Genomic DNA, 20,734 nt, shown 5'->3' with positions numbered 1-20,734 from the left:
GCCAAGTATATGCTGACTTCAAGAAACACCTCTAACCTTCAAGGATGCATATAGACTAAAAGTAAAAGGGTGGAGATCAGTATTCCAGGCAAGTTGAAGCCAAAAGAAGGCTGGCGTGGCAGTTCTAATTTCAGATGATTTAGTTTTTAAACCAACGAAAGTAGTGAAAGACAAAGAGGGTCATTATATAATGGTGAAGGGCACACTTCAACAAGAAGAGATAACAATTTCAAATATACATGCACCCAACTTAGGTGTGCCCAGTTTCATAAAGCAAACCTTACTTGATCTAAGCAAATTGATTAATAGCAACTCCATAATCACGGGAGATTTCAACACCCCACTGATGGCACAAGATAGATCCTCCAAACAGAAAATTAATAAAGAAATAATGGACTTAAAAAAAACTCTGGAACAATTGGGTCTGACTGACATTTACAGGACATTCTACCCCAAATCCACTGCATATACGCTCTTCTCATCAGCTCACAGGACATTCTCTAAGATTGACCATATCCTAGGACACAAAGTAAATCTCAAGAAATTTAAAAAAATAGAAATCATACCATGTATCTTCTCGGATCACAGTGGAATAAAAGTAGAAATCAACCCTAACAGAAACTCACATTTCTACACAAAAACGTGGAAATTAAACAACCTCCTACTAAATGATTACTTCATAAATGAAGAAATCAAGATGGAAATTAAAAAATGCTATGAACAAAATGACAATGGAGAGATAAGTTATCAAATCCTCTGGGACACAGCTAAAGCAGTTCTGAGAGGAAAGGTTATCTCCATAAATGCCTATAACCAAAATACAAGAAGATCACAAATAGGCAATCTAATGAAATGACTCAAAGAGCTCGAAAAAGAAGAACAGACCAACCCCAAACCCAGCAGAAGAAGTGAAATCAACAAGATCAAATCAGAACTAAACGAAATTGAAAACAGGGAAGCTATTCAAGAGATTAATAAAACAAAAAGTTGGTTCTTTGAAAAAATAAAATTGACACGCCATTGGCTAAGCTAATGAAAAGCAGAAAAGAGAAATCTCTAATAAGCTCCATCAGGAACAAAAAAGGCGATATCACAACTGATCTCAAAGAGATACAAGATATAATTTATGAATACTACAAAAATCTTTATGCACACAAACTGGAAAATGTGGAGGAAATGGACAAATTTCTAGAAGCACACAGCCTCCCTAGGCTCAACCAGAAAGAAATAGATTCCCTGAACAGACCAATCTCAAGAGCTGAAATAGACAGCAATTAAAAATCTCCCTAAAAAGAAAAGTCCTGGTCCAGATGGTTTCACACCCGAATTTTACCACATTTACAAAGAAGAACTAGTACCTATCTTGCAGAAACTATTCCACAACATCGAGAAGAATGGAAACCTCCCTGACACCTTTTATGAAGCGAATATTACTCTGATACCAAAACCAGGAAAGGATGCAACAAAAAAAGAAAACTACAGACCAATATCCCTAATGAATATAGATGCAAAAATTTTCAACAAAATCATAGCTAACCGAATCCAGACGCTTATCAAAAAGTAATCCATCACGACTAAGTGGGCTTCATCCCAGGGATGCAGGGATGGTTCAACATACGTAAATCTATAAATGCAATTCACCACATATAGAGAAGCAAAACCAAAGACCACATGATTCTTTCAATAGATGCAGAAAAAGCTTTTGACAAAATTCAACACCCTTTCATGATACGCACACTTAATAAAATAGGCATAGAAGAGATATACCTAAAAATGATACAAGCCATATATGACAGACCCATAGCCAACGTCATACCTAATGGGGAATAATTGAAAGCATTCCCACTTAGAACTGGAACCAGACAAGGCTGCCCGCTATCTCCACTTCTATTCAACATAGTGCTGGAGGTCCTGGCTACAGCAATCAGACAGTAAAGTGGAATTAAAGGTATCCAAAAAAGGGGCAGAAGAGATCAAACTTTCACTGTTTGCTGATGATATGATATTAAATCTAGAAAACCCCAAAGATTCAACTAAGAAACTCCTGGAACTGATAAATGAATTTAGTAAAGTCTCAGAATACAAAATCAATACACAGAAATCAGAGGCATTCATATACGCCAACAACAATCTAATTGAGAACCAAATCAAAGACTCAATTCCCTTCACAATAGCAACAAAGAAATTAAAGTACCTAGGAATATACTTAACCAATGATGTAAAAGACCTCTACAGGGAGAACTATGAAACACTGAGGAAGGAAATAGCAGAGGATGTACATAGATGGAAATCCATACCATGCTCGTCGATCGGCAGACTCAACATCATTTAAATGTCTATACCACCCAAACTGATCTACAGATTCAATGCAATAGCTATTAAAATCCCATCAGCATTCTTCACAGATATAGAAAAAATAATTTTAAGCTTCGTATGGAACCAAAGAAGACCCTGAATATCAAAAGCAATTCTAGGCAACAAAAACAAAATGGGTGGCATTAATATGCCAGATATCAAACTATACTACAAAGCTGTAGTAATTAAATCAATCTGGTATTGGCACAAAAATAGGAATATTGACCAGTGGAACAGATGTGAGAATCCTGATATAAGACCATCCTCATATAGCCATCTAATCTTTGACAAAGCAGACAAAAACATACGCTGGGGAAAAGAATCCCTTTTCAATAAATAGTGCTGGGAAAACTGGATAGCCACCTGTAGAAGGCTAAAACAGGACCCACACCTTTCACTTCTCACAAAAATCAACTCACACTGGATAACAGACTTAAACCTAAGGTATGTAACTATTAGAATTCTAGAGGAAAAAGTTGGAAACACTCTCCTAGACATCAGCCTAGGGAAAGAGTTTATGAAGAAGTCCCCAAAGGCAATCACAGCAGCAACAAAAATAAATAAATGGGACATGATCAAACTACAAAGCTTCTGCTCAGCCAAAGAAACAGTCATGAAAGTAAACAGACAACCTACAGAATGGGAGAAAATTTTTGCATCCTATGCATCCGATAAGGGGCTGATAACTAGAATATACTTAGAAGTCACAAAAACCAGCAAGAAAACATCAAATAACCCTATTAAAAAGTGGGCAAAGGACTTGAACAGAAACTTGTCTAAAGAAGACAGAAGAATGGCCAACAAGCATATGGAAAAATGCTCAACATCTCTAATTATCAGGGAAATGCAAATCAAAACCACAATGAGATATCACTTAACTCCAGTGAGAATGGCTTTTATCAAAAAGTCTCCAAACAATAAATGCTGGCGTGATTGCGGAGAGAGAGGAACACTCCTACACTGCTGGTGGGACTGCAAACTAGTTCAACCTCTGTGGAAAGCAATTTGGGGATATCTTAAAGCGATACAAGTGAATCTACCATTTGATCCAGCAATCCCATTGCTGGGCATCTACCCAAAAGATCCAATGACACTCTACAAAAAAGACACCTGCACTCAAATGTTTATAGCAGCACAATTCATAATTGCAAGGCTGTGGAAACAGCCCAAGTGCCCATCAATCCAAGAATGGATTAATCAAATGTGGTATATGTATACCATGGAGTACTATTCAGCTCTAAGAAACAACGGTGATATAGCACATCTTATATTTTCCTGGTTAGAGCTGGTTAGAGCCATACTACTAAGTGAAGTATCCCAAGAATGGAAAAACAAGCACCACATATACTCACCAGCAAATTGGTATTAACTGAGCAGCACCTAAGTGGACACATAGGTACTACAGTAATAGGGTATTGGGCAGGTGGGAGGGGGGAGGGGGGGTGGGTATATACATATATAATGAGTGAGATGTGCACCATCTGGGGATGGTCATGCTGGAGACTCAGTCTTGTGGGGGGAGGGGGAATGGGCATTTATTGAAACCTTAAAATCTGTACCCCCATAATATGCCTAAATAAAAAAAAAAGAAAAAAAACCTTACACAAAATAGAAATTATAAAAAGAATTTTTAAAAAGACTAAAAATATTTAAAAATTTTATTCATTCACAGTACTATAATAAAAGAAAAATTATTAATGTTTTGGGTGCTTAAAAATATCTTACTTCATATAATTTTTAATATTTCCAGGCATAATGATATTTATGGTCAGGACTGCTGTCAATGATATTGGATATGAAACTATATTTAGCTCCTTTTCCTGATGAATTCTCTCTCTCTCTCCATTGCCTCTGATCAGATTTTCAACGTTTTTAACTAAGGAATGACAACAAGCTCATACTTGGAGAAGGAGAAATACCAAATCTGCTGATTTCTCACCCTCCCCAGCTTCCATATTTAGTATTATCTTCAATCTGTGGTTTCTTTGCAGGAGTTCTGTTCAGCTGTGGGTCTGCTTGAGCATCCATGTACCTGACTAGATAATATAAAGTTGCATACCCACCTCACAGGACACAGATAACCACACAACACTGAGCGGGCTAGCGGGCGAGCCTCCCTTAACCCCCACATCACCGGCCTGGATGCGGATGGTCATTCTTCCTGCCAGATGCTTATGCGAATCCACCGGACACATGGTGGGCTCCTGGGACCAGCATCAAAGCTCTTATTCAATACAGCATGGCTTGATTTCCTAGCTCTTGCTACCCATTAGCTACAAATAAGTATGAGTAGAGGTTCTTACGCATTTCCCCACACCCCAGGGTGTCATCTTGCTTCTCCCTGGCATGCATTTGCCCCACTTTGGAGACCATTGGCTTCTCAGACTATGAGCTTCTTGTTGGCAAAATGTAATTGTGCTCATCTTTGAGTCCCCAGTGTCTGGGCTGTTCTGGCACCAAGAAGTGGCTCACTCAGTGTTTGCTGAAAGAGTGAATGGAGGAATGAATGAACTGGATAAGTCCATGAGGAAAAGGACCCCAAGCTCTAGAGTGGGCCCAGGGGTGAGCTTCTGGAACCAGAGCCAGACCTGTTGTATATGGGGAACTGGGGGCTTGTGAGATCCGGGACATGGAGTTCACCAACCCACTTAAGCTCCTCCCACACCGTTTCTTCACCTGTAAACAGAGTTCTCATAATAATGGGCACTGCACCTGCTGTCCAGAGGCATTCAGTGGACAGTGTGTGAGAGAGTGAGCCAGGAGTCTGCCAGGCTCTGACACCACATATCGATCTTTGCTCTTTCTCTTGGAAAAATAAAATAAAACAGAGTGAGAATGCCAGTGCCTGGAGGCAGCCAGAGCCTCTGTCTTAGTTTCCTGTGGCTGCTGTAACAGCGGACCCCAAACTTACTGGCTCAAAACAACACAAATTTGATGATCTTACAGTTCAGGAAGTCAGAAGTCCGATATGGATCTCACTGGGCCACAGTCACACTGTGGCAGGGCTGGTTCCTCCTGGAGACCCGGGGGACCCGTTCCTCGCCTTTCCCAGCCTCTGGATTCCAGCCGGGCTCCTTCCTCCTTCTTCAAAGCCACAGCGGTGCCACACCAAGCCTGCCTCCGTGTTGTGTCCCCTTCTCCTGCCTTTGACCCCCTTGTCTTCCTCGTATGAGGCCTTGTGATTACACCGGGCTCACCCAGATAATCCAGGATAATCCCCGTCTCAAGATTCTTGATTTAATCACATCTGCAAAGTCACTTTTGCCATTCATAGGTTCTGGGGATTAGGACTTGGACATCTTTAGGGGGCGGAGGCAGGGTGGCATGCTATTATCCAGCCTGTCACAGGGAACCACCAGCCCGGCATGCCTGGGCAGCTGGTCTTAGCACTGAGAGCCTCACGTGCCAGCAGGCCCGGCAGGCCCGGCAGCCCCGGGCACACTGGGGCCGGGGTTTGTGCTTGCAGGTGGCGCGGTGTCAGTGGTTGATGGAAGGGCTGTGGAATTAGGCCTGGGTTGGAATTTCCCTTCATCCACATACCCGACATGGTACCTGGTGCCAATTGCTTAGCCTCAGTCTTTTTATATGAAAAGTGGAATAATAATAACACCTACCTCTTAGGTGCTTGGAGGGTTGACGGGAGAATGATAGAAGAAGATGTGTGCAATGGTGACACATACGAAAGTGGCAGCTATTACTGCTTTCATATGGCAAGGTCTGTGTGGGGCGGAATGGCACCCGAGGAGCCACACCACCCACAATGCTGACCCCTCAGATCTGAGTCTTCCTTCCCCTCTGACCCCAGCCCAACCCAGCACAGCCCTGGGTCTCCATGGGCCCTGTCCCCGTGGCCCATACTGGGACCTGTGCTCAGTGAGGGCGGGTCACTACCTGAGCAGGGCCAGGTTCTGGTGGCCTGAACATCTGGCTGACTGGGCAGCCCAGAAGACTCCTGGGCAGAGGGAATGGCCCAAGCAGGCGGACCTGCTCCGTGGGCTAGCTCGGCCTGCTCCTGGCTGGCTCCCTGACCTGCGAGCCCGCCAGGCCCCTCAGCCAGCAGTTCTGGGTGTGAACAGCGGCCTCGATGAAGCATCCAGCAAGCAGAGACCTTCCTGGGCCTCTACACCTCCCTCTGAAAGGAAACGGTGTGGGGAAGAGCCCCAACATCCACGCTCCCAAACACAACAGCTCACTTACGTTTATCTTGAGGTCAGTGTATTTAACTTTGGGCTCTTTTTTGCTGATTGACGTTTGTTTAGGAGACAAATGTGTTCTGTGTGAACAAGTCAGGGATATTGCACCCCCTGATCGGCTCAACAGGAGGGGCTGTAGAATCTGAGGACAGGGGATCTTGACCTTGGAGGAGCAGAGGATTGATTTAGAGAATTCTGTGTCTGCTTCCTGCTTGCATCCCATTAGAATTTCACTTCCTGCCGGCGCATTTGGAAGTGCTGCGAGGGTCCAGGGCTGGCTCGCTGGGGCAGAGTCCCTGTGCTGTCAGGCCTGAGGCACGAGAGTCCATCTTTATGAGGCGAACAGCTTTAATGATGCACTAACGTAGCCAGACCTGCAGTGTGGGCCACTCAGGCCCACTGGGGACTAGGAGAGCCCAAAGAACATCTAGGCTCACAACGAGCCTAAGTTTTCCAGGCCCCTCTCCACCTGCTCTGGGTTGGCTGCTAGGCCAAAGGTGGTGGACAGGCTGCAGGCTGCCCTCCTGAAGCTGACAGTCTAGCAGAAAGACCCCTGATTGCAGGCTTATACAAGTAATTAAACAAAATTCACAAGCGTGTAAAAGCTTCTGGCAAGAGGTTAGGCCTGGGCTGGATGATGTGTCCCTGGTCTCTGCAGCAGGACAGCTCCCTCCCAGCCTCCTGCCCCCTGGTGTTCTGGCCACACCCTCCCTCCCCACCCTCCTGGTGTGCTGAGAAGCTGCTTCTCTGGACATACCATGTCTCTGCTTGGGCCTTTCCCACCGCCTGATGAACTCCTACTCATCCTTCAAAATTCAACCCAGATGTCACCCCCTCCAGGAAGCCATCTCTGCCCTCCGGCTGGCTCTGCCCTTCAGTTGGCTCTTTCCTGGAGTAACCTGCATTGCCCCAAGCACACTGTATTGCAATTCCCCACATTTGTTTTTAGAGTAGACTTCATTGGGATATAATTCACACAACAAAAAATTCACCATTTTAAAGTACACAATTCAGTTGTTTTTAGTCTATTCACCATGCTGTATTATCATTATCACTAATTCAGAACATTTCCATTGCTCCCCCACCCTACCCCCTGTCTATTAGCAGTCCCTCCCAATTCCCCCCTCCCCCAGCCCCTGCAAACACTAATTCACTTTCTGTCTCTGTAGATTTGCCTACGCTGGACATTTCGCATAAATGGAATCATGTGATCTTTTGTGTGTGGCTTCTCTCATTTCACATGATGTTTTCAAGTTTCACCCGTGTTGGAGCAAATGTCAGATTTTCACTCCTTTTTATGGCTGAATAATATTCCATTCTACGGCTGTATCACATCTTATTTACCTTTTCATCCATTGAAGGATGTTTAGGTTGCTTCCACCTTTTGGCTATTATGGATAATGCTGCTATGAATATTTACATAGAAGTCTTTGCATGAACACACAATTTCAGTTTTCTTGGGTATAGAACTACAAGTGGAATGGCTGGGTCACATGGTTACTCTTATGTTTAACTTTTTGAGGAACTGCCCAATGGTTTTCCAAAGCAGTTGCACCATTTTACATTCCCACCAGAAATGTATGGGGATCCAGTTTCTCCACATCCTCACCAGTGTTTGTTATTGTCTGTCTTTGTGATTAGAGCCGCCCTCTTACTGGGTACAAAGTGTGATCTCATTATGGTTTTGATTTGCATTTCCCTAATGAGTCATGATGTTGAGCATCTTTTCTTGTGTTTATTTGCACAATCTACCTGCATATCTTTTTGGAAGAACTGTCTAATCAAATTCTTTTATATATATATACTTATATATAAAAATAAATATATATTTATATATTTTATAAATATAATAAAAAAGTGTTTTTTATTGTTGAGTTGTAAGAGTTCTTTATGTGCTCTGGATACTAGACCCAAATTATCAGTAGATAATTTGCAAATATTTTTGCCCATTCTGTGGGTTGCCTGTTTACTTTCTTGTTAGTGTCCTTTGATGTAGAAAAGTTTAAATTTGGGGGAAGTACAATTTATATATATATATTTTTTAATTTAGAAATGGAGTCTCACTCTGTCACTCAGGCTGAGGTATAGCAGCATTATCATAGCTCACTACAGGCTTGAACTCCTGGCCTCAAGCAATCCACCCACTTCAGCTTCCTGAGTTGCTGGGATTATGGGCATGAGCCATTGAGTCCAGCTAGTTTTTCTTTGGTTGCATTTTAGGTGTCATATCTAAGAAAGCATTGTCTAGTCCAAGTCGTAAGATTTATACCTATGTTTTCTTCTAAGAATTCTATAGCTTCACCTCTTACATTTAGGTCTTTGTTTTCTTGAGCTAATTTTTGTTTATGGTGTGAGGTAGGGGTCCAAATTCATCTTTTGTATGTGGATATACAATTTCACCAGCACCACTTGTTGAAAAAACCATTCTTTCCACCATTGAATGGTTTTGGCATCCTTGTTGAAAATGAATTGACCATAAATATAAGAATTTATTTCTAGATTCTAAATTTTATTCTGTTAATCTGTATATCTATCCTTACGTTAGTACCTCATAGCCACAATTACTGTAGTTTTTTCTCTTTTGGATGTACTTGTTTTAAATTGTGGTAAAATATATATAACATAAAATTTATCTTTTTAACCATGTTTAAGTGTACAGTCCAGTGGCATTAAGTACGTTCACACTGTTATGTGTCCATCACCACCATTCATCTTCAAAACTCTTTTCATCCTGAAAAACAGAAATGCTCTATTCATTAAATAATAACTCCCCGTTCCTCACTCCCCCATCCCCTGGCAACCACTATTCTTTTTGTTTCTATGAATTCGACTACTCAGATACTTCATATTGATTACTGTAGTTTTGTAGTAATTTTCAAATTGGCAAATGTGAGTTCTCTGTGTTCTTAAAGTTTGTTCTCAAACTTTGTTTTGGCTAGTCTGGGTCCTTTACATTTCCACATGAATTTTAGTATCCACTTCTGCAAAAAAGGCAGTTGCGATTTTGATAGGCATTGGATCAGATGTAGATTAACTGGCAAATATTGCCATTTTAACATTAAATCTTCTAATCCATGAACACAGAATATCTTTTTATTTATTTAGGTTGTCTTTCATTTCTTTCAACTATATTTAGTAGTTTCAGTGCACAAGTGTTGCACTTCTTCAGTTAAAGTTATTCCTAGGTGTTTTATTGTTTTTTGATGGTATTGAAAATTGATTTCCCCTTTTCCTTTTCCTTCTGCAGTGAAGCAAATGTCTGTTGAGTGAATTAATTTATTTCAACATTGCCTGGGGTATAAGAAAACAATATTTTGTGAAAGTATCAAAAAGTGGAAATCTGTAGATAGTAACAACCATTCTTCCATTTGCAAAACTCGCTTAGCTGAAGTTTAAAAATTGCTTTTGCTCTGTTTTATAATCTGATCCTCACACTGTCCCTATGAAGTAGGTACACCAGCTACCCCATCTGAGTGGTGAGGACACTGAGGTCCAGGAACATGAAGTAATTAGCCCATCACAGTAGGGCCAAGTGAGAGGGCAAGCCCTGAGGTCATCTGGGAGAAGAGCATTCCAGGCAGGGGCACAGCCAGTGCAAAGGCCCTGTGGTGGGCGTGTATCTGGAATATTGGAGGAGGAGCAAGGAGGCAGACATGCTGGAGTGCAGGGAAGGGGTGAGGTCAGAGGTAGCTAGGGCCAAAGGGTTCAACAAACATTTCCAAGAGCTGCCTTTGAGCTGCATATTGGGGGAAATGTTGGAGGCACAGAGACCCTCATCCCTGTCCGCTGGAGGCAGGGGCATTAGGTTCGAACCTCTGTTCCTTCCTTTATTAACTGTCATCAGGGCTGAGTGATCGACCTTTCTGAGCCAGAGTTTCTTTGTATAAAATAGAGACCACCACAGCTACTTTTAACTAACGAGGTGGTTTGTTTTCTTTATTCCTGAGCGAAAAGCATCTCTTGGTCCTTAACACTTGGTTCCAGTTCCCGCACTCTGAGTTGGGAGGCAGCTGAGACATAAAATTACAAAACTAATATAGAGAACTTCAGAATTTACAGAACTGTACACATCTCGGCTGGGCGCGGTGGCTTATGCCAGTAATCCTAGCACTCTGGAGGCCAGGGTGGGAGGATCACTTGAGGTCAGGCGTTTGAGACCAGAACTGTACACATCTCCTTCAGTTTTTCCAGTAAACAGAGTGGTGTGTTATGTATGTATTATTGGTAATTATTAACTTCCTGTGTTACAAATGAGGAAGGTAGGCCCAGGGACTGGGCATGAGGTGCACAGGTGGTCCAGGGAAGAATTGAACCCAGATATGTGAGACTCCAAAACCCAAGTATTTGGGCTGATTTTTCTCCTTCTGGTTTGTCACTTGAACTTGCCTTTCCCTTACGTCATAACCTCTGACCTCTGGCTCACTTCTGTCCCTGTGCCCAAGCCTTTGCTTTGCTTGTCAGCCTAGGACCGTGAAGTGCTTGAGGATGGGGGAGGTGTCAGCAGTCTTCACATCCCATCACACAAAGTCGTTAGCACCGAGAGAGGTGGTGTGCGGCAAAGAGCACTAGGCTGGGAGTCTGACACCCACCAGCACCTTCTTAGCAGACATCACTCATTTGTGAGCAGCTGCATTAGTCAGCAGAGGCTAGGCTGTGCCAAGGTGACAAATTAACCAGAAACCTCCCGGACTTGACACACTGAAGGTTTATTCTTCATTTGTGTCACATGTCGGTGCTCTCCTGCAAGTGGTAATTTGGGGTCTCGGCTTCTTCCATCTTGGGACATCATTATCTTAAACATGTGGCTGCCAAGTTTGCCTTGGAAGGGAAGGGGAAGGCAGGGATTGCAAGGAGGCCTCGTGAGGACCAGGGTTGAGTGGCTCACCCTCGCCCTGCCGGCCACAGCTGTAACTCAGACCTACGCTCTCCACCTGCCTGCGAGCTGGGCTGGGAGGTGTGGACCCGGTGTGTCCAGGAACCAGAAGCGAGTGGCGGGCCCACGCCCTGTCCACGCCATAGCCCCTCCCGGAGATCTCACGTCCGGACCAGAGTCCAACAAAGCCAGTTATCTTGTGGAGAGAACATGGTAGGAGTTTCCAGTTAGTATTTCAGGGCACATCATTGCCGGCATCCCTGAGGCAATTCCCTTTCCACTTTTGATACTTAATTTTTCCATTAATTGGGGGGGGGGTGGGGGCAAAAAAAAGAGAGAAGAATATAAAAAAGAAAAAAAGGAAACAAAAGAATTTTCCCACTAATAAAATAGGTAGTTGTTCCCAATCTGTGGGAGTCTTAGGATTCCAATGCCAACCTAGCACCGTTGTGGACGGAATGAGTGCAGATGCTATAAATACTAAGTAGAAACATATTTACTTTAAAACCTCACTGTTTTTGTTATAGATATTCTCAACTAACATAAACATGAAAATATAATTTCTATCAGGTGAAGCTATGTGAAATACTTTATATAGAAGGTCTTCATAATGAAAAATACCTGAAGCCATAGAATTAGCTTATTTCCATCAACACTGAGAGGCTTTCATATGCCAAACGCTGTGCTTAGTTAATGAACTAGAAAATGTACTTCCCTATCCCAAAGAACTCCAAGTCCAGTGGCATACATGTCTATTGGTGGGAGGGATGCACCTGTAAACAGACAATTGTAAAACACTCGGGTAAGTGCTGTGATTGAGAAAAGCCCCTCACCCATGGCAACACAAGAGGAAGGGTACCTATCCGAGTCTAGGACTATCAGAGAAGGCTTCCTAGAGAAGGCGGCATTTAAATTGAGACTTGAAGGTAAACAGGAATTGACTCAGCTAATAGGTGAAGGCTGACTATTTCAAGATGAGAGAACAGATAAAAACTCCGAGGCAACAATGATTAAGGAGCACAGCCAACAAAAGAAAAAATAGATAAATTGGACTACATCAAAATGAAAAACTTTCATACACCAAAGAACACTATCAATGGAGTGAAAAGACAGCCCCCAGAATGGAAGAAAATATTTGAAAATCATATATCTGATAAAGATCTAGTATCCAGGCCAGATGCCATGGCTCATGCCTGTAATCCTAGTACTCTGGGAGGCCGAGGTGGGAGGATCACACAAGGTCAGGAGTTCCAAACCAGCTTGAGCAGAAAGCAAGACCCTGTCTCTACTAAAAAAAGAAATTAATTGGCCAACTAAAAATATATAGAAAAAATTAGCCAGGCATGGTGGCACATGCCTGTAGTCCCAGCTACATGGGAGGCTGAGGCAGAAGGATGGCTTGAGCCCAGGAATTTGAGGTTGTTGTGAGCTAGGCTGATGCCATGGCACTCTAGCCTGGGCAACAGAGTGAGACTCTGTCTCAGAAAAAAAAAAAAAGAATCCAGAATATATATAGAACTTCTAGAAGTCAATAACAAAAAAATAAACAACCCAGTTAAAAAATGGGCAAAGGACTTGAATAGACATTTCTCCAAAGAAAATATATGGATGACCAGTAAGTACATGAAAAGATGTTCGACATCACTAATCATCAGGAAAATCACAGTGAGATACCACTTCCCACTCATTAGGATGGGTAGTATCAAAAAACTAGAAAATAACAGGTGTTGATGAAAATCAGAGAAATTGGAAACTTTGTGCATTGCTGGTGGGAATGTAAAATGGTGCAGTCACTGTGGAAAACAGTATGGAGCTTCCTCAAGAAATTAAAAATAGAATTATCACATTTTCTAGCAATTCCGCTTCTGGGTGTGCACTGAAGAGAACTGAGAGCAAAAATGCAGATATTTGCTCCCCATGTTAACAGCAGCATTATTCACACTAACCAAAGGTGGAAGCAACTCAGTGTCCACTGACAAATGGACAAGCAACATGTGGTCTGTCCATACATGCAGTGGAGTATTGTCCAGCCTTAAAAAGGAAGGATGGATGAACCTTGAGGACATCACGCTAAGTGCAATGAGCCAGTTACCAAAGGACATATACCATATGACATACCCAGAATGGGCAAATCCATAGAGACAGAGAATAGAATGGGGGTGCCAGGGGCTGGGGGAGGAGGAATGGGGAGCTAGTGTTTAATAGGAACAGAGTTTCAGTTTGGGAAGATGAGAAAGTTCTGGATAGGAGAGTGGTGATGGTTGCATTCACAATAAGTACATGTGAAAATACTTAATGCCACCGAATAGTACACTTAATACAGTTGAAATGGTAAGTCCTGTGTTATGTATATATTACCACCACAACAAAAACAGTGTTGGGAGGAGAATGATGAAGGCTCCTGGGAGGGTGGAGCACTTCACTGGGAGTGCAGGGGAGGGGAGGGTGGTGGCGGGCAGGCAGGGCTGCAGCAGCCTGCCTGGCTTTGGGGGCTCTGGGACTGGCTCCTTCTCCCACTAGCTCCTGCGGAGGGGTCTGGGAGGCTGGGCCTGGCCTCTGGTCTCAACGGCATTTCTGACGTGCTGCGTGGGAGGGCAGCGCTTCCTGCCACAGTGACGTGGGGGCTGTTCTGGGGACCCGTCTCGGCTACCTGGCCTCTCTGGCTGGCCTCTGGTGCCAGGCGTCATCTGGAACCTCTAAAAAGTTCATTTTCCACAAAGGCAGAGGCTGTGACATTCAGGGTCTGCCCCTTAAAAAAACAATTAATTCAAAATAAGTCCCCCGGATCACAGATCGTTAACAGACATGCTCCAAAAATGTCCAAATAATTGCAACTTTGGGGGGTTCTGAAAAACCTCTCTATTGTAAATTAATGAAATGCTTGGGATGAAAGGCGGGAAAGCTCCAATAAAGATTCCAACTTCACGTGTGAACTGGATCTTTTTTTTAAGCTTAGAAGAGGTGTCTTGTACGAATTTTGTTTCATTTTCCTTTTTGTAGCATCTTGCTTTACAGGGGTGACAAGAGGTGAAAACTCCGAGAGAGAGGGCTTTGAACCTTGGCTGCTGCAGTCTGGTGGGAACAGAAAGACGCGAGGAATCTGCAGGTGTGGTGCAGCCGGGTCTGGACGGTGCAGCCGGGTCTGGACGGTGCGGCCGGGTCTGGACGTGCCCGCCGGGTCTGTTCGTGCCCGCTGGGTCTGGACGGTGCGGCCGGGTCTGGACGGTGCAGCCGGGTCTGGACGGTGCGGCCGGGTCTGGACGTGCCCGCCGGGTCTGTTCGTGCCCGCTGGGTCTGGACGGTGCGGCCGGGTCTGGACGGTGCAGCCGGGTCTGGACGGTGCGGCCGGGTCTGGACGTGCCCGCCGGGTCTGTTCGTGCCCGCTGGGTCTGGACGGTGCGGCCGGGTCTGGACGTGCCCGCCGGGTCTGGACGGTGCGGCCGGGTCTGGACGTGCCCGCCGGGTCTGGACGTGCCCGCCGGGTCTGGACGTGCCCGCTGGGTCTGGACGGTGCGGCCGGGTCTGGACGTGCCCGCCGGGTCTGGACGTGCCCGCCGGGTCTGGACGTGCCCGCCGGGTCCGGACGTGCCCGCCGGGTCTGGACGGTGCGGCCGGGTCTGGACGTGCCCGCCGGGTCTGGACGTGCCCGCCGGGTCTGGACGTGCCCGCCGGGTCTGGATGTGCCCGCCGGGTCTGGACGGTGCAGCCGGGTCCGGACGTGCCCGCCGGGTCTGGACGTGCCCGCCGGGTCTGGACGGTGCGGCCGGGTCTGGACGTGCCCGCCGGGTCTGGACGGTGCGGCCGGGTCTGGACGTGCCCGCTGGGTCTGGACGTGCCCGCCGGGTCTGGACGGTGCCACCAAGGCCTGGGCGCTGCGCAGACTCAGGGGAGGAGAGCGCAGCGCGGAGGGAGCACGTCCCGCGTGGACAGCCAGCCCTCCTGCTGGGGCCCTCGCCTCCGGATGGGCTGTCTTCCCATGTCCCTGTTTCCTGCCAGGAAACGCTGGAGCTAGAGTATGTGGATTTCAACCCTGGAGGCTCCCAGGACCGGAGTTCCTTCGCTTCCCAAACGTCCACTGTGGTGACGGGAGCTCTGGCTGAGGACCTGGCCCTCTGGGAGGTTTTGCCGTTTCTGTCCCTCCATCCCTGCTCCTCCCCTCCACAACGCCGGCACCTGTGGGACGTTCCAGCTGCAGAGGGAGAGGGGCCTGAGACGCGAGTCTGTGGCCGCGCCCGGAGCCCCTCAAAGGCCGGCTGGGTGCCGAGCACGATTTCCGCCGCCCAATCTGACAGGGACAGCTCACCAGGGCCCTTCTCTCTTTCTGTCTGTTCTCCGTGAGGGGCCTTCTCAACTTTAAGGCTGATAGGGCCTTGTCACAAAGTCTGGCTGGAATAGGCTGAAGCGAGACAGAAACTGATAAATTTTCTTTTGATCTTGGAGCTGCAAAGCAACTCAGAAAAATAAATCACAACAGTGGGCCCACTGGGGTCCGTCAGAGCCAGGACAGAAAAGACTCCTCCTGGAGCTCAGGGTCCCGCATCCCCTGGCACGTGACACATCAGAAGGTGGGCCTGGGAGGGATCCCCTGCTCAGAACAAGGCAAGGAACCTAATTAGGTGAAAATCATTTAAATGGTTTTCAAGGCATAGCTTGATTTAAGGCATTTATCACCACCTAACGCATAATTAACAGCAGGACAAACGACTGAACAAAGGCTCTCTTCTACTCAGAGGGACTATGTTAATTTTCATTAATCTTATATATTACCATCTCTCTCTGAATGAATGTTATCTTAAAGGCCCAAATGTCTCCTTTGATCTTGGGGAAAAGGAGAGAGAGAGAGAGAGAGAGAGAGAGAGAGAGAGAGAAGAAAATTGTAACCAGTGTTTGTTTTGAAATGACATTCTAACAGTGGGCTCAGAGGATAGGATCAGAAGTTTTTGGTTTGGGGAGTTAACCCAACCACGGGAAGAAGAGACTGTGGGGAGGGATGAGATGCTGCTCTTCCCTGAGAACACAGAAGGATTGGGCAGGCTGGCTTGTTTGAGGTCGTCTGTAGTTTGCTGGGTTATTAGGGCTCCAACAAAACATACCCAGATTCTGAGATAACCTTCCACGATCCCTTATACTTCGCTGTAATTTGACACATCTGCCACTCTTGCTGTCCTGGCCAAGAGGGTCTCCTACAATAATTTTACTTAAAAAAATTAGTTAAGACCAAGCCACTAACTAGTAATAGCAACTGGCTCGACATCAATAAAACCACATATTTACTGAGCTCCCATGTATCAGCTGCTCAACCTATATTTGCCACGAACCCTTACCAGCCCTCACCACGGTCAAGGCCTGTCATTCTTGGCCGCCGAGCCTCACTCGGGCCTGTGTGGTCAAGAATCTTGCTGCAGTCGTCTGCCTGGGCTCCTGTCTCAGCTGGGCCCCACCTTGGGGTATGATCTTGGGCAAGTATCTTTCTTTCTGAGGCCTCTGTGTCTTCACCACTAACTTCCAGAATATTGGTCTCAGTGCTGTACTAACGGCTTATGTTTATGGAACACTTTGTTGAGGGTGCTGTTATTTTCCCATTTTACAGATGAGGAAACTGAGGCCCTGCCCAGGGTCACACAGTTGTGAAGTGTAGAGCAGGGATTTGAGCCCAGGTCAGCAGATCTCTGGGCCCCTTCTTAACCTATGTGCTGTGTTGACTCAAACTCAAACAAGAGGCCTTTCTAGCTTTAAAAAGGTAAGATCCCTGCACAAGGGGTTCTTGTGTTAGAACTGTTCAGTGTCTTAACTGTGGTGGTGGAAACACCACCCCGCACAGCTGATGAAATTGTATAGAATTTAACACGCACACAAATGTACAAATAAAGCTGGGGGGAGCTGGATAAGACTGAGATATTGGATCAGCGCCAGTATTGGTCCCAATAGAGCTGCATATAGCGTCACCATGGGCGCGCATGAGCAGAGTGTACGAGGAATATTTCTGCATTATTTCTTACAACTTCACATGAATCCACAATGATCTCCATAAAAATATCAGTTAAAAAAGTAGAAACAAACTTAAAAATTTATAGGGTCCCGTCTACAAACACATTAAGTAGCGTCATTGTGTATACGTGAAATGCTCAGAATAAATGAATTATAAGACCTGGTTCTTGCCCTAGAGGAATGCACTGAAGTAATAATAATAATACTGGTAATAATTTGAAAATCCCTCATAGAACAATGTACTGAATTAATAATAATAGTAATAATTAATAATGGTAATAAAAATAATAATAGTAACAAAAAGTAACTACCATTTATTAAGTGCCTATGTGTCAGGCACAGTGCACAAGCACTGTATCAATCTCCACAGCAATCTTTTCATTACTTCTTTACAAGTGAAAGAGTCTGAGCATCAGAGAGGTTAATGAACTTGCCCAAGGTCACCCAGCATGTGAGTAGTAATGGTGGTGGCCACGGGTTTTGAGCCAAGCCTAACCCTGACCCCACTCTGCCACGCGCTTTCCAGCTGAGTGGGGCTCCCTGAGCACCACTGTGCCAGTACCTGCCACAAAACCATCTCGCCCAGCCCTAGCACGGTTCAGCGACACAGGACTATCAGCCTCACTTGCGGGCGAGGAGGCCAGGCGAGGAGGCCAGGCGAGGAGCAAAAAGAGTCTTGAATCCAGCTGCCTCTTCCTACAGGAAGAGACTTCGCCTGGAGCTCAGTCTTCCAGCCCTGTGGGGGTGCAGGATATGCCTCAAAGCAGGGGTGTCAGGTCAGCATGGGGCGGGGGCAGGGCGGGCAGGACCCAGATAAGGGGTTTCAAGAGCTGGGAGCAGGGTGGAGTGGAGCGCGGAGCTGTTTACTCAGCTTTAGGGGAGAGATTTCATGCCGGCCCTGCGGGATGTTTTCAAACCAAACACGGCCCTTCCTCGGAGGACCGGGAAATCAGTGGAAAGATACTGCCCGCCTGTCCTGTGGATCTTTCCGGCCATATCACCAACCAAATATCTCACTGGACTCTTAGGGGAAGCTGAAATGAACTCCCGACAAGATTCAGACCGCTGCTGGAAACTTCAAAGAGCGGCCATCCAGGGAATGTTCAAAGCCCTGACAGTCCTTTAAAGAAGATGCCTGGACACACACTGGCCGGGCGCCAGCGGGCCCTGACCCTGACCAAGTGCCCCACAGGATGGGGCTGCAGAACGCCTGCAGGCGGGGCTGGCTCTAATTCAGCCCTGGGACGCAGGACGGAGAAGAAAACCCCTGTCATGCCTGCGCCAGGCCCTAGGAACTTTCTGTATGTTCTCTCACTTTAAGACTCATAACAGGCCGGCGCGGTGGCTCACGCCTATAATCCCAGCACTCTGGGAGGCCGAGGCGGGTGGATCACTCAAGGTTAGGAGTTCAAAACCAGCCTGAGCAAGAGCGAGACCCTGTCTCTACTAAAAATAGAAAGAAATTAATTGGCGAACCAAAAATATATAGAAAAAAATGAGCCAGGCATGGTGGTGCATGCCTGTAGTCCCAGTTACTCGGGAGGCTGAGGCAGAAGGATCGCTTGAGCCCAGGAGTTTGAGGTTGCTGTGAGCTAGGCTGACGTCACCGCACTCTAGCCGGGCAACAAAGTGAGACCCTGTCTCAAAAAAAAAGACTGATAACAGCACTGGGTGGGAAGAAGTCTCCCGTCTTGTTACAAATTCAGAACATAAGGGGAAGAGATAAGAAGGGTCTCATTCAAGGTCACCGGCTGGGAAGTGGTAGATCCGGGATTTGTTCAAAGCACAGGGTTGTATTGGCCTGGGTGGTCACAGACCATGACAATGACGATGACAACTACTACTACTTATTATTATGACAGTGTGGCAGGTAGTATTTTCTGAAGATGGCTGCAACCATGCCTCCTATTCTAAAGATTCTTCTTATAATGTGGCTTTGACACTCCTGCCACTGAGTGGTGGGGTCTATATTCCCTCCCTTTGAACCTGGGCAGGCTTGTGACTATAGCAGAGGTGACACTATGACTTTCGAGGAGAGATCCTTAGCTCATAAAATGCCAGGCATCTGCCTTGCTCCCTGGGTAGTGCTCACTTGGACCTGCCACCATGCTGTGGGGAGGCCCGATCCAGCCCACAGGGAGAGGCCGCATGTTCCAACCAGCAGCGCACTGAGGTCCCACTTGGCAGGCAGCGTCAACTGCCAAACATGGGAGCGAAGATGCCTAAGAATGACCCCAGCCCTGAGTAGCCCCTACCTGACTCTCTGGAGTCCCAGATGTTAGGGAACAGACAAACCTGCCCAGACTCCTGACCCACAGGACCACGAGTGTAATAAAGTGGTTGTGTAATAATGCCACTACATTTTAGGTTCGTTTGTTACTCAGCAACAGTGGGTAGAACAAACACAACAACCATTACAATAAGAGGTGACATTTACTGAGCGCCTGCTGCATGCTCAGCACTGTTAAGAATTTATAAGAGGTAGAGGGACATTAGGCATGTGATCCAGTGATTCACAATCCTGGAGAAATTAAAAATGTAGGTTTCCAGGCCCCATCCAAACCTGCCGAGTCAGCATCGTGCTCTGCACCCCAGTGGCTGTGAATTCACTGCCTCAGGCGGCGCCGGGCCAAGCCCAGGAGAAGGGTAGCGCCAATTTGGTTCAGTTTAACGCAGCAAATATTACTGATTGGCCCTACCATAGGCTGGGTGCTTGGACAGCAGGACACTCACAGTGTGTAGATGGAATACAGGGATGCGAGTGACATAATGCCAACGAGAAGAGGATGACAATAAAGGCTGTCTATTAGGCTTGTACTGGGCACTTCCTTGGTGCTCTACACACAGACTCTGTTCTAGCGCCTTCTCACAACTGCTGCCCCCCACCCCCCGCCCTTTAAATTTTTAAGACACAGAGATTGAGAGCTTAAGTAACTTTCCTAAATGATCCAGCTGGAAAGTGACGGAGCCAGCATCTAAACCTGAGCCTGTCTGACTTCAAAGCCTGTGTGTTTCGTTCCCCCCACTGCCTCACGGAGTGAGAGCTCGGCGTGTCAGGGGAGGCGCTTGTGAGATGTGCCACCGGAAGATGGCACTGTTATTTCTGGTTGTGGAGGGCTGGGATTTCTCCCAGTGTCCGCTCGCTCTTCCTTCTCAGTCATGGGCACATCACTACAATCTCCAGTCTCTTTGGAGCCAGGTAACCAGCTGAACAAGTTCTGGCTGACGAGAGCAAGCACGAGTCTCGTGGAGCACACTTCTGGGAAGCCTCCTGAAAGGCAGAGTGTGTGCTCTGCTTTCCATCCCACGCAGAGCCCTTCTGGCA

The sequence above is a fragment of the Microcebus murinus genome, chromosome 16 (genome assembly GCF_040939455.1).
Source record: "Microcebus murinus isolate Inina chromosome 16, M.murinus_Inina_mat1.0, whole genome shotgun sequence".
NCBI lineage: Eukaryota > Metazoa > Chordata > Mammalia > Primates > Cheirogaleidae > Microcebus > Microcebus murinus.
Note: the sequence above shows the minus strand (reverse complement) of the source record.